Source organism: Notamacropus eugenii, chromosome 5 (genome assembly GCF_028372415.1).
Source record: "Notamacropus eugenii isolate mMacEug1 chromosome 5, mMacEug1.pri_v2, whole genome shotgun sequence".
NCBI lineage: Eukaryota > Metazoa > Chordata > Mammalia > Diprotodontia > Macropodidae > Notamacropus > Notamacropus eugenii.
The window spans coordinates 106,283,749-106,301,034 of NC_092876.1; the positions used below are offsets into that span (position 1 = coordinate 106,283,749).

The 17,286-nt window shown below is 32.4% G+C and overlaps 1 long non-coding RNA gene across 4 annotated transcripts in view; it reads left to right on the forward strand.

The window, feature by feature from the left end:
* LOC140504999 (uncharacterized) overlaps window positions 1-17,286 on the forward strand; it is a 45,659-nt gene that overhangs the window by 21,144 nt on the left and 7,229 nt on the right. The window contains exon 4 of one of the 4 annotated variants that reach the window (XR_011967309.1): window positions 2,343-8,850. This is a non-coding gene — a long non-coding RNA (uncharacterized lncRNA). The remainder of the gene's footprint in view (window positions 1-2,342; window positions 8,851-17,286) is intronic. The other 3 variants (XR_011967307.1, XR_011967310.1, XR_011967308.1) reach the window with 3 other exon arrangements.

Below are 17,286 nucleotides of genomic sequence, written 5' to 3' on the forward strand. Positions count from 1 at the left end.
TGTCAACAGTGCCTTAGCAGCACGTAAATATTGGCGTTAAGATTTTAAAAGTATCTCCAGTATTAACTGTGCTGCTGAAGTAAGGTTGGCACCTCTCCGCAAAAAAACACCTTGGTTTTTACTTTAAATAAGATATATAATCCTAACTTATTGTGTAGAAACATTTGAGAAATTAGTGTTTACATGTATTTCAATATCAATTTACTTTTAAGAAATAATAGTTGTGTTAAATTTCATAGTGAATTTCTGTTTTGTAAAGTAAACTGAAGACATTTGGTCTATAAATATTTGTCCATCATTTCAGAAGTTAGAGAAAGCCAATTTTTTAATACTATTTTTAAAATAAGTCTCAAGTATAAACTCTGTGGGAATGAAAAGGTGAGCATTTAGATATTTAAAGTGATGTGAAATTGCCAGCCATAAAATGTTTAGGGTTTTTCCCCCCATAAGTGTCTTGGGCTACTTTATTTGCTAAAACTTAATGAATGTCTTTGCTTTTTCAGATGTAACTAGTTCCATAGAGGGTCTCAATTTTTATGATTATACCTTTAGATGCAGTGACAGTTAGAAAAGGTGTCTTCTTCAGATTCTCTTCTTGTGAACTAGTAAACTTTTGTTACTCCATCAAATTATTGAATTAAAATTGATAGCAGTTAAAGTTTATTTTCAATAAAGCCAATGATTGTTAAAAAAAAAAAATACTCAGCAAAATATAAGCAAAAAGTACAATGAATTATTTCCAGAAATTGTAATTACCCATTTGAGGAACTTAAAATAAGTTGTTCCACTTCAGATGTAAGTTAAATAGTTACATTAAAGTTGGGAAACTAAAGAGAAGACAGTTTAAAATAGTATCTTTTATAGGGTGATTAAACCATTTAAAAACCCATCTCTAGGGAAATCTGGCTGCATCAGCTTGATAACAAGCCTTGTAAAGAAATAAGATATTGACTTAGCTTTCTGTGATCCAGGTAATATTCAAAAATGATCTTTATTTTGAAATATCTAATTGAGGAGAGGAAATAATCTCATTTTTTTAAATGTTTTCTAACAGTCACCTTAAAACTGTAGTTACCTTCTAGTTACATATTGATTCAGTTCTACATTTATAATACCTTCATAGTAGTCTTCTAAATATTTTGTGAACAATTTAAGTTGAAATTGTATTATTCCAAACTTTGTCTAACGTGCCAGTTATTCAACTGGTAGCTTGTTTCCTAAGTACTTGATGGGTTTTGTTTGTTGAAGGGGAGGGGAGAGTGTTTGGTTTGGGGAGTTTTGTTTTTTTGTTTCTTGCTTTTTTTTAACCTGAATGTCAGATTATTTCAAATTAGGGTTAATAATTTGCTTTTAAAATACCAGTATGTCTTTTATAACCAAAGAAATCCTGTGTTTAATATTCATATTCCACATGTGATTAAGATCAATTTATGTCGCTGTTTATAGCTAGATCATAGCTTCTCTTTTTAAAGATTACTATAAAATCTGTCACTTGAGAGAGAAGATGAACTTCGGAAAAATAAACAGTGAAGCATACATACAGAGAGAGTAAAAATCAAAAACTTGAATTTGTAGCCGTCTCTATTAGAAGCATCTAAAGGTAGCATATACTAAGTATATGCTATATAGCAGCTCATCAGAATAAAAATGGAAACGCATTTCATTTAGTAGTCATGTTTCTATGTCAAATCTTTTTGGAACTTTTAAGATGATTTTTTTTCATGTGTTAAAACTTCAGCTTTAATCTTAATTCCATAGTTTGCAAAACTTCACCTGTAAAGGTAATATAGGTGCTTATCAGTGTAAATTTCAACTTTTTTGCTTCTTCCTTCGATAAATTCCCAGTGTCTTTCAGGTTTTCTTAAGTTGGTGCTGAGTAATTACATTGTTGACAGTTTCTCCAGTACATTAGTTGGACTATGGAATTAAAACAAAACAATTCAGGCAAGTACATAGAGAATAGTGAAAAAAAATGGTTTAGTATATTAAGAAAAAAATAAGATCTTTTACTAAAATATAGCCATTATTCATCTTTTGATGAGTTTAAAAGCTAAATAAAAGTTAAGTAACAAGTAACAAAATAGAAAAATTCTCAGTAAACTAAAAGACATGCTTCACATTATTTTTAATATATTTTGTACATAATTAAATGATCATGGAATGAGGTTTTCTTGGAGTATATATACAACAGTATTTTCTACTCAGGGCTGTCAATATCATTAAGTTTACACCTACTTTTGTGATACTGGGATTTTGTTCTATAACTCATGACTTCTCTATACATTAATATCTTCATTTAAGCCTGCATTCTAAATCTTAATTACATTTCTTGCCTTTTGCAGGTGGATATTACCATCCTGATGGAAAAAAAGCCTTGTCTCGAGTGTTTTCAGTATCTCATTGATTAAAGAAAGTAAAAATTAGCATCCCACTGTTTTGAGAGAGCTTTGACTCTTTTGAACATTTAGGTAGATTAATGCACTTACTGGAAATGAAGTACAAATTGTGTTCAGTAATTCTTATCTACTACTTTCACAGAGGTTGCTTAAATTATTTATAATTGATGAAGAGTTCTGATTAATAAATGAGCATATAATAAAATAACTCATCCTCCTATAAGAAAATGGCTTAGTATCCTATGACTTTTGCCTTTTTTTAATGCTATGTTTTTGTTTTGTTTAATTCAAGGAATTGGCAAAGTAAGGATTATCCTCAGTGACTTATACCTTATTAATTTGTAATTCTACTAAAAAATATTCTGAAATTTAATTCAAAATATTTGTAGTTCTTTCAAAAAGTCTTATTATGTACCAAGGAAACCTAGTCTGAAATGAATAATAGATCCCTTTAGTTTAATATATTGAATGAAATGCATAATAGAGGCTTTCAGGGATTACAAATTGTAAAATGATCTGGCTGCATATTCTAACTAAATTATTTCTTGATTTGTAGTTATATAGTTAGACGTCTTCCACTTAGTGCTACACAAACCCATTCTTTAACAGAAAAAGTACTGTACAAGAATAGGAGAATTTTCAGAAATAAAAGATTTCAAAATATATTAGAATTTTATTAATTTGTACTTTATAAAATGTCAATTAAAATTAGGCTATAACTGTTCAGCTTCCAATAAGATAGCAAGTGACATGAAAGCAAGGGACATGCAAATAATTTTTTTTATAGAGGACTACAAAAAGATTATTTTAAATTGTAGGCTTCCCAATTTCATTCTACAAAATGTTTATTTGTTTTAGTATCCAAGACAATGAGATTAAAAAATATCCTGAAATAATTCACAAATTTTGTTTTGTTCTCTCAAAATTTAAGTATTTTACATACATTTATAAGCCATACACATCTTTTTTTATTTGGTCTTTTTTGCTACTAGCATTTAATCTTTCTTTGCTTGTTTATTTTAAAATGGTTATTTCCATTTGAGAAATTAATCACTTAACATTTTAAGATTAACAAGAAAAATTTGTTGTTGCTTAATGATTTCAGTCATGTCCAACTTCATGACCCCATTTGAGGTTTTCTTGAGAAGTTAAAGATACTGGAGTAGTTTGCCAGCTCATTTTACAGATGAGGAACAGAGGCAAACAGGGTGAAAAGAATTACTCAGAATCACACAGCTAGGAAGTGTCTGAAGCCAGATTTGACCTCAGGAAGGTGCATCTTCCTGAATTTAGGCCCAGCAGTCTATCTAAAATAATTGCTTTTAAATTGAAGTCTAAATTCAGTCACTCACCAACTGCTTTGTAATTACATGAATTCAGATGCAAAAGTTATGGTGCCATTTTCAAGAGAGAATTTTTCTTTTAAAATCAAGGATGGTACTTAGAAATACTTTTGTCATTTATTGGTCAAATTTTTTCCTTCCATATTCTTTGAATATTTTTCCCTGAAATTTTTATTAATAAAGGTGATTTTATACAGAACTAAATTTATTTTAACACATTTTGTAGACTAAACTTCTAGATAACTCTAATTCACTATTTTTTCAAACTGAAGAGAAACTCATCTTTTCAGAGTCTAGGCATATCTCTGAATATTATTTTAAAATATTATGTTATCTATATTTTTGTGGCATTTCCATTCTTGTCAGTTAAATAAAAATTAAACACAGCATATTTTAACAATTTTTTTCATAAGCTACAATCTTTCTGTCAAATCTACATGTAAATAAAGGGAAAGTGATCTTACATGATCTTACAACAAATTTTAAAGGACTATGTAAATTATTTTGCATCTGGTTTTAACTTGGAATTAATGGATATTTTTTGTCTAATACTTGGGAATACTTTTCTTAGTATAGAGATTTTCATTGTTTATTTGTTGTGGAATTTAACCTTTAGAAGCCTTCACTTTTCAGCAACATTAATACGTGACCAGGGTGGGGTGATGGGGAGAGGATGGGAGTAGATCCAGAAGCTTTTACAGTGTTTTTATAATGAAAACTATTCCTAACTCAGGCATTTAAAAAAAAAAAAAAGTATGTTTGACCTACATTATATATGTTATTTTACTTATTCTCTTCTGTGTCTTTCTATATATCATACATTTTTCCTTCAGTTAATTGCTATTTATGACTAATTAAAGGCAGTAAAACCATATGGGGAATTCTCATGTTCATTTTGCAAGGAAAATTGAAACTTTTTTTAGAGATCTCTTAACTAGATTTTTATATGTTTTCATAGTGAAAACTTAGTTTTTCAACTTTACATTGATGGAGTCACTTTTCTACTTATGGTGAGACAACCAGTTAATCACTTTGATGATTTCTCTAAAATGCATTAGGTTTTATTAAGAAATATCCTTAGTATCAAAAGTATGCATAAAACAAAAAATGTTTAGACATTGTTAAGAATGCTTCCAACAGTATGTAACACAGCTCATTCCATTTGTCATTCTCTATTTAGAATACCAGTATATGTATATGCACATATATGTATAATATATGCCATATTAAAAACATGAAGTCTTTATTTCTGTGGGAACTAACCTTAGACTTGGTTAATTTTTCTCAGGAAAATTTTTAATATTTTGATGGTAACACGTTTTTGGAATCCTGTCATTCTATAGGTATGCTAGGAGTACCATCCATTTACACTATTTGTAAGTTTAGAGAATTACTTAGGATTATTCGAAATGAAGAAGAAACAAAAATAAACCTGTGAGAAGGTATTTAGAAAATAGTAAAGCTGTGAGAACTTGGAACTCTCTGGACTTAGGGCAGAGCCTATTTGGACATTGCTGCTCAGTAACCCCTAACAGCTCCCTCATGCATATCCTTCTTTTGCTACGTGGCACAAGCTTAATAGAAATAAAATCAAACTAGCCCAGAATTAACTGTATACAGTAAATTGTGTTTTATGCCATTCAAAAGCAGATTGATGACTCATGTATAACATGAACATTATGGAAAATTGTACCTATTTAATATTTAATTTAATATTCAAAATTTCCCCTTCCTGTTATTGTCTCTGATGACCCTGTTGTATGATCTCTATCCAAACTACGACAAGATTATGCTAAGAATAGTCTATGTGTGTTGGGGACAGAAACTGGATTTTGTGTCAGAAAACCTACATGAGCACTCCAGCTCTTTTATTTACTCTGCTTTTGTGATTAGGAGCAAGTCACAAGCTCTTAAGGTCTAAAATGAGAGGATTGGACTAGATGATGTCGAAGATGCCTTTTTACCCAAACCCCTTTGGCCTGTGTGGCATTCAACAATGCACTAAACTACCCATTTTTCATTAAACAGTCTCTGCTTTCAGGGAACTTAATTAAGCTCATGCTTTTTGTTATACTTAACCTATTCATGTGATTTCTTCCTTACTAGATTTTGAGCTCCTTAAGAGCTAGAGAAATGTCTAAGATATATTTTTGCCAGTTCTCATAGTACTTTGTATGCTTAAATATTAATTGAATAAAACGCCTTATTTCCTTTTACTACTGACCATGTATTTCTACATTGTAGTAAAGCCAAAATAATCCTCAGTGTACTCACAAATTTAAGAAAAAACTTCTTTTTGAATGAAATTAGCCAAAAATAAAATGAGCTGCTTTTTGTGAGTTCATAGGTTCATATATGCAGCTCATGGTCACACAGGGAGCAGCAGATAGAATTTGAATCCAGATGCTCTCTATTGACATTAGTATTTTTTCAGTGTTGCCACGCTGACATCCTATAAACCATTTTGGCACAGGGCAACTCACTCAAGAGTTGATGACTAAAATAATTTTGTTTTTGCTTTAAAAAATAATATTTAACCTAACATAACAGCCACTGATGAATGTTAAAAAATGTATATCAGGAATGGGGGAACCTATAGAGCATTACTGATGGACACAAAGTAGTCTGGCTATATACGCTTACTTCATTTGTTGACTGGGAGTGGATCAGGAGAACAATTAGAATATCCATTTCACTAACTTCTATGATCTTTCACAGTATAATTTCAGTCAACCTTCCCAACAAACAGTTCAGTTAAATTATCTTGCTCCACATATAGTGTCCATCTCCTTCAATTTTTACTTTGTGTGTGTGTCACCGAGGCCCAGAATGGACTTTCGTTTTCATTTTTGCCTCTTAGAGACTTTAGTTTCCTTCCAAATGTATATTCAGGTACCACCATCTGAAAGAAACTTTCCTGATGCCCTTAATTGTTTGTTCTTTTTACGTTAAATACATAATCAGTTTAACTTATACCTCCTATTAGAATATGTTTTTTTAAGGTAAAGACTTATTTTTTGTGTTTGCATTCCCAGGACTTTGCACATAATAAGCACTTAATCTCTGTTGAATTATATTTTATCTTGTATTTTAATTTTTATTTGTTCCTAGGTGAATTTTGGCTAATAGAACAAGAAAATGTATCATTTTAAATGATGTTATAGGCTATAAATGCCAAAGATGTAAAAATGTGGAAGAAATTGCTATTACTACAGTGATCAGGACCAGAATAGTATAATGTCACAGGAACTAAAGAGTTTCAGGAAAGGAAAGAAGGGTACACAATAATTTCAAAGACTTCTTAAAAGAATAGCATACATAAACTAAATTTAGAATGCATAAACGAGCATTATTACGTGCTTACTGTGTGTCTAGCACTCTGCTTATGCAAGGGAGAGATCCTGTATTGCTTACAACAGCTACTGTGCCTCCAGCTCCTAAATTTTTTTCCTCTTAACTTGGTTAAACTACCTGAAATTTTACCACTTTATTTGGATTAGCTACCATCCCCTTTTTTAATGCAACTAACTTGAAAGGATTAAAGAGCTCTTTTTAAAAACACTTTACTATGAAATAGTTCTTTAACTTTGATAGGCCGCATTGAATTAGTTGGAATAAAGAAAAGGGAGAGAATATCCTTAATTTCAGAGTGAGGTACTTTAGGGGCAGGTCAGTATATGTGTAGACTTGAGACCTAGAGAAAGGAAAACTTATAAGTAGGGAAGGATTTAGAAATGGAGACCAGAGTGACAAAGGTGGTCACAACCTATTTTAGATTTTCTTTTCCTTTTGTTCCACATGCCCCTTGCTTCTAGGACCTTGAATTTAGGCTAGTTCTTTGTTCAGCTATTTTACAAAGTAGAATGTCATAAAGCTGTCGTAGGAACCTAACTTCCATTTTATAACCTTTCTTGTTGCAAGATGTTTCTCAAAAGTTGACTGCATAAAAGAAGTTTTTTAGAAAAATACCTATTATAGATTGGGTGATACTTGTTCCCAAAACACTAAACTAGAAGGCATTTTTCTTTAAATTTTTTAGTCTAAATTAAGAATTACTTATGATTCCTGACTTTGAAAAGCAGACATAGATAGCATTTTAAATCTAAAGGAATGACCTAACCTAGCAAATCCTAAACAGTGATGAAGAAATTCAGGGCTATAGTCAACATATAGCTATTTAAGTACATGCTATGTGTCAGGAATCATATAACCCCATATTTATAAGATTTAGGGAAAACCTATGTCCACAAAACCAGTAAGTACTATCTAATATTTTATGTAAAACACACTTGAAAAATCATAGAATTTGTGAGCTAGAAAAGCACTTAGAAAACATTGTTTCATTTTACACGTGAGGAAAAAGGTCCACAAAGATTTAATGATTTGTTCAAGGATACACATTGCTCAAATGAACTGTGCTACTATATTCTTGACACAACCCAGATATGCCATTCTCTGATTATCTTTTTTTTAGGTCCCCTGAAGGATGGACAAATGGGCTGGAGAATGATTGTTAAGAGGAGGTTGTATGACTGGTTATTCAAAGAAGGAAGGACTTTCCTGTTCTGAATACATGCCACCACTATTCATGGGTGGGAAAGACTTGGTAGGAGTTTTTTATCCAGGTACTTCTAGTTGAGTAACAGCATGCACATTTTTCATGTTACTTTCTTAAAAAAATAACACTTGAATGAGGAAAATAATCATTCTTAGTATGAATAAACTATTATGAGCATTTTATTCCATTTACAATATTATGACTACTTTAGAAGTCACTTTTTTAAAAGCTCTTCTGCCAACTAAGTGGCTAGACGTTTATGTTAAATTTGCCTAATGTGCAACTAAGAATTAAAAGGTTTGAGAGAGGTAGCATGATGTGTTGAATCTGGAGTCAGAAGTTATAGTTTTAGATCTCCTCTAGTACTTAATTGTGTGACCTGGGACAAGTCATCTAAACCATAAAACTCCCAGTTTCTCTAAAGCCTGCAAGCTCTAAATCTCAGAATCTATCATTTTCAGGAAATTAAGAACTGTCATAATTACAGCTGGAGTGAACCTTATCTGGAATAACTACCTCATGCAAAAATCAGCACGCATCATATCCCTACCAAGTAGGTAGCATTAGCTTAAACATATCTGAGAAGGGAAAGATAATAATATTACAAAGCAGTTTGTTCTGGGACATTTTTAATCTTTAGTTCTTATAGTGACCAAAAATAAAGTGTGCTTTCTTGTAATTTCATTCTTAGATGTTGTTACTTATATTTACACTGTATAAAACTAACTCATTTTCCAGAAAACACCTCTTGAAGGTAGTTAAGTGCTGCAGTGGATAGAGTGTCAGGTTTAGAGTTGTTGAAGACCTGAGTTCAAATCTATCTTGAGATGTTTACTGGCTGTATGATGCTAAGCAAGTCACTTAACCTCTCTTTGCCTCAATTTCCTCATCGGTAAAATTCGGGTAATAATAGCACCTACCTCCCAAAGTTGTTGTGAGGATCAATTAAGAACATTGTAAAGTGCTTAGCACAGTGCCTGGCAAAGAGTAAGTGCTATATCAAAGTTACCTATTACTATTATAATACATCTTCCTTATCGTTTCTCCCTGCACATTTTTTTTCCTCCTTGCATTGCTAGTTCCTTTAGCTGTTTTGGTTTTGAATTTTAATGGGGAAACTGGAGCCAAGAGAGGTGAAATGACTTGGCCAGAGTCTGAGCATAGCTTCAGAGTGAGGTTCTCTGACTCTAAATCTAGTGCCTTTTTCTGCTTCCTCTTACTCCTGGTTGTGTTCCAGTTTGTCAGTATCTTCTTAAAATGTGAGAAGTTTATCAACAGGGTATAAGTCAGTAAATAAATATATAACAATTGAATTGGAAATTGGAAGTAATTCTGGCTTCCAAGATAAGATTATATCTTCCTGATGTTCTGTGTTATATATGGAAAAATTGTCCTTATAATTTGATATTACTGTGTATGTTACCTGGTCATAGCCATCACTATCACCAATACCTCTTCTTTTAGAGATGCTCAAGAGAAATAAGTAACTGGTCATTTAGCTATTAAGTATCAGGGGCAAGAATGCCTAAGGTATAGGTATATTAACACCATAGACAGTGAGCAGCAGAGCTCAAATTTAAACATAGGTTCTCTAATTCCATATCCAGTATTCTTCATACTATACCACACTGCCTTTATTCAGTAGGCAATTGATTAGCAATCTAACATTCATTTGAACTAGAGATAAAATAAGCAAGGACATGTCAGTTATTCATTTCTAAAATTAGGGTGTTAAAACTACAATTTTACTAAGGGATCAGTCTCTTAAGTAAACTTTCTTTCCTCTCTAAAGTCCTTTGATTATTTGAAATTACAAAAAAAAAGTTAACTTTGCATGACCTAAGTCACAATTGGTAAGATTTCTTTTTTACTAACATTTTGCTCTTTAATTGAAATTATTAAATCTAGAGAGTACTTTGTCAGAAGAATTTTTAACTGAATTTTGTTAGTATTGTCTCAAATGTTTTCAGTATGTGAACCTTTCTAAACATTGGTGGTAATATTTTACTTTATAAGATTTTCAAGGAATAAAATCAGTTTTATTGTAAGGAAGAAGTTTTCATATCCCAGAAGAAACACTTATGAAATGAATTGGATATTAGTTAACTATATAGCGTGTATTTATAATACAGTCAGTATAGCATACTTTGTATCTAGTATTTTTTGGAGCGCACTTATACTCTATTGCAAACTAAGCAGAGAAAGACATATCACTTGACCATCTGTGGCAACCTAGGAAATAAAGAAAAACGCAAAATGTCACTCAATCCCCCACTATTCCTGTCCTAACAATGCTATTGTCAGAACAGGGCCCAGAAGATGCTAAAACTCACACATTTTTGAGATCATCTATCTTGGCTCCTGGTATTCTTAAGGTGATATCCTAGTTCAGTGACCAGTAGATGAATATTCCACTGACAGAAGTTCACTCTTATCAATCTTGATAGTCCTACTATAAATTAAACCAGAAGAAGGAAGTTGATGCTAAATGGAAGAATGCAGGTTCTCGAGGGAAATGAAGAAATTTGTAACACTAGTTTTATACATCCACAGGTTCATAGAACAGAGTTGTCTGGCACTGTAGTGCTCATGATAAGTATTTGTTTAAAAGTCTGCCATAAAAATAATTGCAGCATGTGTACCAATATTCTTGCAAAGGATAAATTAGAGAAATTATGTGAAGAACTCTAAATTAAATACATGTAGGTCAGTACTGGTGAGCAAAAGTGAGAATAGAGGAGGATGACAAGAAGTATATTGATAAGGTATGTTAATGATTTAAAAAGAGAGCAAATGTTGTAGACTGCACAGATTACTCATGCCTATACATCTTTGAATAAATAATTGGTTAATTTTTTGGACTTGGCAAGCACTCAAATAACATCACAAAGAAATGAAATTGATTTTATTTTACCAGAAAAAAATGACTCATAACTGATGTTGTAGTGATTCCTGTCTATACAGTCCTACCACTGGCTTAGAGCAAAGATCAAAATCATTACAAAACTAGAATAATTAAAATTATTGAAAAGATAGTTCAGTTGAAACAACTCAATTGTGTTATATTTGAACAATTTATTGGTAAGAAAAATCTGGGAAAATTTGTATGAATTAATGACAAAAAGAAATGAGCAGAACCAAAACAATTTATACAAGGACAGCAATATTGTGAAGATAACTTTGAAAGACCAGTGGTATAACCAATATAGTTAAAAAGGTTTAGCTAATGTGAATCGACTGCCATATCAGAGAACAATAGAGCCTAAAAAGCAACTTCATCAGAAAACATCTAATGTATTTGCCTAACGAAAGTTGGCAGTCCAGAAGAACACCATTTTAGAACTTAAGGCTTGTTCTAAGAAATCATAGAAGGATAATGGAAAATTATGAGCTCATAAAGCAGAAAGGAATGGAGATTTAAATTAATTTAAAAGAAACCTGGGTGAGAGATGCAACCAAGCAGTTATCCTGGTGACATTACAGCATTAAACATGGAAAGAGGACAATGAACAGAAGGAATATAGAGATCTCCAAAAAATTTTATAGGACATTCTATATTCTTATCAAGGACAATAGAACTACTTGTTTGTAAGATGGGTGCAAATAAGTAATAAACATTTTTATATAGTATCTACTATGTACCAGGTATTGTGCTAGTACTTTTATAAATATTTCACTTGATCTTCATAACAATCCTGCAAGGTAGGTGCTGTTATCCTTGTTTTACAGTGAGAAAACTTAGGTTAAGTAATTTGCCCAAGGTAGAGCTAGTAAGCATCTGAGGCTAGATTTAAACTTGGGTGTCTGACTTCAAGTCCAGGATTTTATCCTTTCTCCACCAAATGTTTCACTAGCTGTTACCAGTGCCAAAGGTGGGGGAAAGCAGCAAGATTGGATGAAGTGTATGTTATGTTAACATGCTAGAGACAACATATTTATGCAATTGTTGAAATATTCATATTATCTAACCAGTCAGTAATATGATGAATAGGGAATTTGAAGAACCTAAGTGTAAAGGATGTCATCAGGAAGATGTATGCTAAAAAAAAAATAAAATAAAATTAGATGTTTTTATGGCCAAGGTGAAATGTAAGAAGTACAGAGCCCAAGCACACCACTGGTATCCTTTTGGTGTTAGGAGAAAGCAAGGAAAGATCCTAGCACATTAGGTGAACCCTCTGTTGCAAACTGAGGAAACTTAGACAAGTGTTACCTATGTGGAGGTGAGTGCTTGGATTATGTTGGAGGGAGCATCCAATTTTATTTAGCTGACAGCCTTCTGAATAGTTAAATTGTCTAGTGTTATTATTAAAATATAAAAAGCTGATACCAGAGTCATAGGTTCTCCCTAGGATAATTTGTTTGTTCTTGCATAAACAGGCTTATCAAATAAACTTCAGCATTCATGAATTTACAGAGTATATGAAATAAGCTTATAGGAAACAGCATTTTAAATGTAGGGAGTATTGGAAATAATACATTATTTTTTACTTTAAATATTTTCAATGTAGATAAACCTGGATGTGTGAGAGTGTGTGTTTGTACATATAACTGGAATAATTGTTTTGCATTTTTATAGTAATAGACTCAGACCTACATCCATTTAATCATAATTGATGAAAATTTAAAGCATTTCATAATGATAGGTTTTGGACAGAATTTACTGATATCTGACTTATCCTACTGTAATTATTTTTGAATAAGAATATCAGAAAGAGTGGACAAGAAAGTTTTATCTTAACCTTCCTTTAAAAAACCTAGGTCAATGAGGCCCTGGACTGTACATATGAATTTGATACTGCTGTAGGGGTACAGTTGATTCTGTTTGTTCAGAGATGTGAATTGTGATCTTCAGACAAATATTACCATTTTTCCTCCATTAATCAAATCTATTCTTTTAGTAGAGATGCTTTAAATAAAGATTTTAATACATTAAAACTGAATGTGGTAAAATTCTTTCTCTTTAGAGTAAGATTAGCTAAGCTAACTTTTTTTAAAAACCATTAAAAAATAAGTAAGTTCAGGCAGTCATAGAAAACTGGTCAGCCATTTAATATAGATTCTAAAACAATTCAGATTTGTTGAAAAATGACCAAATGGCTGGGGGGGAGGGAGGGGAGGGGGCCCTGAGCATCTGAGGAATGGATGGGTTATCTTTATAGAGGTAAGACTAAAGATGTTAGCCACCATAGGAAGTGAGTAAATAAACTGTTAAAAACAGGATTAGACTTTTTTAGTTTTATTTGAATCTCTCTGAAACTAATAGTTGTGATTTTCTTTGGAGGGAAAAAAAGAAAGTGGGGGAAGGAAGGGTGACAGAGTAGAAAATTCAGGGATAGAATTAGCCTTTTGGCCTCTGAGCTTCATGTGCTATCTTGGGTAAAAAATGGTTATTATGTACTCTGGTGATAAAAAATCTTCATGTTCAAAAGTACCTCAGAAGTAATCTACTTTAGTCCATATGTGGGAACTGATCTACAACATCACTAACCAGCCATTCATTATCCAAACTCTTCTTAAAGACCTTAGAGGGTGTTAATACTTCATGAGGCGACCCATTCCACTTTTGACAAGTTATAGGAAGTTCTTTCACTCCACAAATATGTTTCTCTTTAGCTTCTATCCGTTGCTTTCTGATTCCTGGAGCCGAAATAAGTCCAGTCTCCATTCCACAGACGTTTATTAAGTGATTATTATTTGAAGAACAAGTTGCTTGAGAAGGAACTAATCTTATCTAAACTATTTTCCCCCAGCCAAGTGCAAGTCACTAAGATTTTTGTCTTCAACTTAATCTATCATGGAGATACCCTTCAAGTACCTAATTGGAGAACTTTAAGCAAAGTTTGTTACCCTCACACACCCCCAAAACCTGGTAATGAAAGTATAGAGAATAAGGAAAGGTAGTCCTTTTTATTTTTTGATTCTTAGTCTCTATTAAAGTAATGTATAAATGAAAACTTGAGGAAATCTCATTGTTAAAGGGAAAGTTATAAATATTTAATGAAAGGATAGTAAGAGTGCTCTAAGCTTTAATTCAGTTAAACATGATCTAAATTAATTTTACAAGAAACAATCCAAAGATGAATAGTTGGTCTCTGTACTCGAAGAGCATAAAATTCAAAAGAAGAAAAAATACACAGATACAACCACTCATACAGCTGCCACCTTAGTTAAGGGGCCCTGATCACCTCTCACCAATAGTTTCCTAATTAATCTCCTCAGTTCTCTCCCATTCCATTCTATCCTTCATACTGCTGCCAAAGCAATTTCGTTAAGCACAGATCTAACCATATGACTTCTCTAAGAAAGCAATCCCATTGACTTCCTGTTATTTATGATAAAGTATGAACTTTTTCAGCTTTTAAATCCTTTTACAACTTGGTCCCAACCCATCTTTCCAGTTTTCATTGGATATTTATACTCTCCTTTGAGGCAGATAGTTAGTTGGGCCTAGAATCAGGAAGCAGAGTTCAACCCTAGTCTGAGCCATTAGCTTTGGAACTGTAGACAAGTCATTTAACCTTTGCCAGTTTCCTTAAGCATAAAAAGTTTAATAATAGTACCTCTCTCAGAAGGTTGTTGTAAAGATTAAATGAGATATTTTTAAAGCACTTAGGACAATGCCTAACACATAGGTGGTTCTTTGTGCTTGTTCCCCACACTCTCCAGTCCAGACAAACTGGTCTCTATTCTTCATACATAACATTTCATCTCCTGTCTTGGTGCCTTTTCATTGGCCATTTTGTACCTGGGAAAGGAGATAAAACTGGTAACCTTGTCTAAGGTATGAAGAAATACAATGAATACAGTTTTATTCAACTTCAGAGTAAAATCAAAAATATCTAGGTAATTTAATAGAAAACCAGGAACTAGAGCAGAACAAGATGCCCCCTAGTTTTAGAATAAGGAGAGATTTTACTCTGAATGAGAAAGAAGCATATATGTAGAAGAGTAAAAAAAAAAAGTGGGACATGGTAAAGGAAACCTATTTACTGCATAAACAGTTACTGTCTAATAAGATATTTTAAATTTCACCTAGCACAATTCAGTGAAGTAGAAAGTGTTAAGTATGCCCCTTTTGCATATGAGAAAATAGATTGAATTTGCAGTCTATTGAGGGGATGTAACCTTGCACAGTCAAAGTTATTACAAGGTAAGTTGAGAGAAAGGGAACATTAATATGGCAAAATCAAGTAGGTAGCAAAAGAACTGAGCCTTGACAAAAATTAGAATTGTGGAAAGCAGAAGAGGAAAGAGTATATCCCAGACATGTAGTAAGAGGTAGAATGCTGAGTATAGAAAATAGTCCAGTTTGATGAAAACCTGAGTACTTGAAATAAAGTAATATAAAATAAATCTGGGAAGATAGATTGGAACCAGACCAGAAAAAAAAAATTTAAATTTCACTCTAAGAAGTTTGCATTTTGCCTCAGAGATAAGAGGGAGCTGCTCAACGGTTTTGAGCAATAAAATATGCTCAAACTTGTAAGACTGATCACAGCTATGTGAAGACTGCGTCACAAGTGAAAGCAGAAACCGTTAAGCTTGAGCCTTACTATAAATACAAGTATGTAATTCACATGTACTTGTAAAGTTTATATTTTATTAATTGGTAGTAAAGATAATATGGGCTGTGGTTACATCAGTTTAAAATAAAATTATATTTGTTCCTTAAAATGTAAAAATTGTAATTCATTTATAAATAGTTATTCCCCCATGGTTGCTTTTCAGAGGTCTAGTTCCTAGACATGCCCCCAGTATTTAAATTTTTTTCATAAGTAGACCTATTTTAATAAGGATGATCTAGGTTAATTTTTTAAAAATATTGGTAAACAATATGGTCCAAAAGGAAGGAAAGTTATGAGAAAGTGATTTAGGAGAGATGTGTAGATTATATAGAATGTACAGTAGATTCTACAATCAGGTAGGCATTGTATATCATAAACTTTAAAAGTTTGGCGGACTCTGGACATGGCAAGCATCAGACAACAGACATCAGACAAAGAATTAAATTGACAAGAAATGACAAGAGTTAACCCCAAATCATTTGACTGCATAGTTAAACCAGCAGCTTCAGAGCTAAGATCAGAAGTTACAACAAACAGAAAAGTAGTAAGATAATTGAGTAGCAAGGGAACCAGTACTAGAAAAATTATATATATCTTAACCCTTACCCAAGAAAAAACTACCAACTTACAAAATCTTTGAGGGTTATCTAGGCACCAATTACAAGCATCCTCTTGAGCGTATTAGTAGGAAATACACAGACTTTTGCAAAGTTTTCAGTAATGGACTCTTCTTACCACAAGTGCCCAAAAGATGGAGAGAACGTTAGACCCATTGCACTTATTTGTTGATTATAGAAAAACATTGGCTGAATAGAATAAAATATCTTACAGGCTTTTTTTTTTTAACCACAAAATAGGTCCCATCCCTTTCATGTCAAGAAAATTCAAGATTCCTTGTAAAGTATAACAGAAATAATACTATTCAGTGATCCTGATTATAAATATTCAGTTGTGGCTGACTCTTCATCATCCTTTGGACCATGCTGTCCTTGATTTTTCTTGACAAAGATACTGGAGTGGTTTGCCATTTCCTTCTCCCGTGGATAAGGCAAATGGAGGTAAAAGTGATTTGCTCAGGATCAAATAGCTGGTAAGTCTGAGATATAGGATCTGATCTCAGATCTTCCTGACTCCTAGCCCAGTTCTATCCACTACACCATTTAACTGACCCAAACATTGTGCAAAGCAGAAAATATGCTTGGTAAAAAAAAAAAAAAAAAAAAAAAAAAAAAATTAAAAAAAATAAACTCTTAGTACCTAAGAACCAGTACAGATTCTAGGTAAAGGAGGGCATGTAGGTGGTTAGATTCTCCAGATGATCTTGTTTGGAGGTGACATTACTTGCTTCAAATCCCAAAATTTTTTTAAAGTAGCTAAAATCTAAGTAGTTCAGGTCAACTTGAACTATTTTGCAGTGTAAT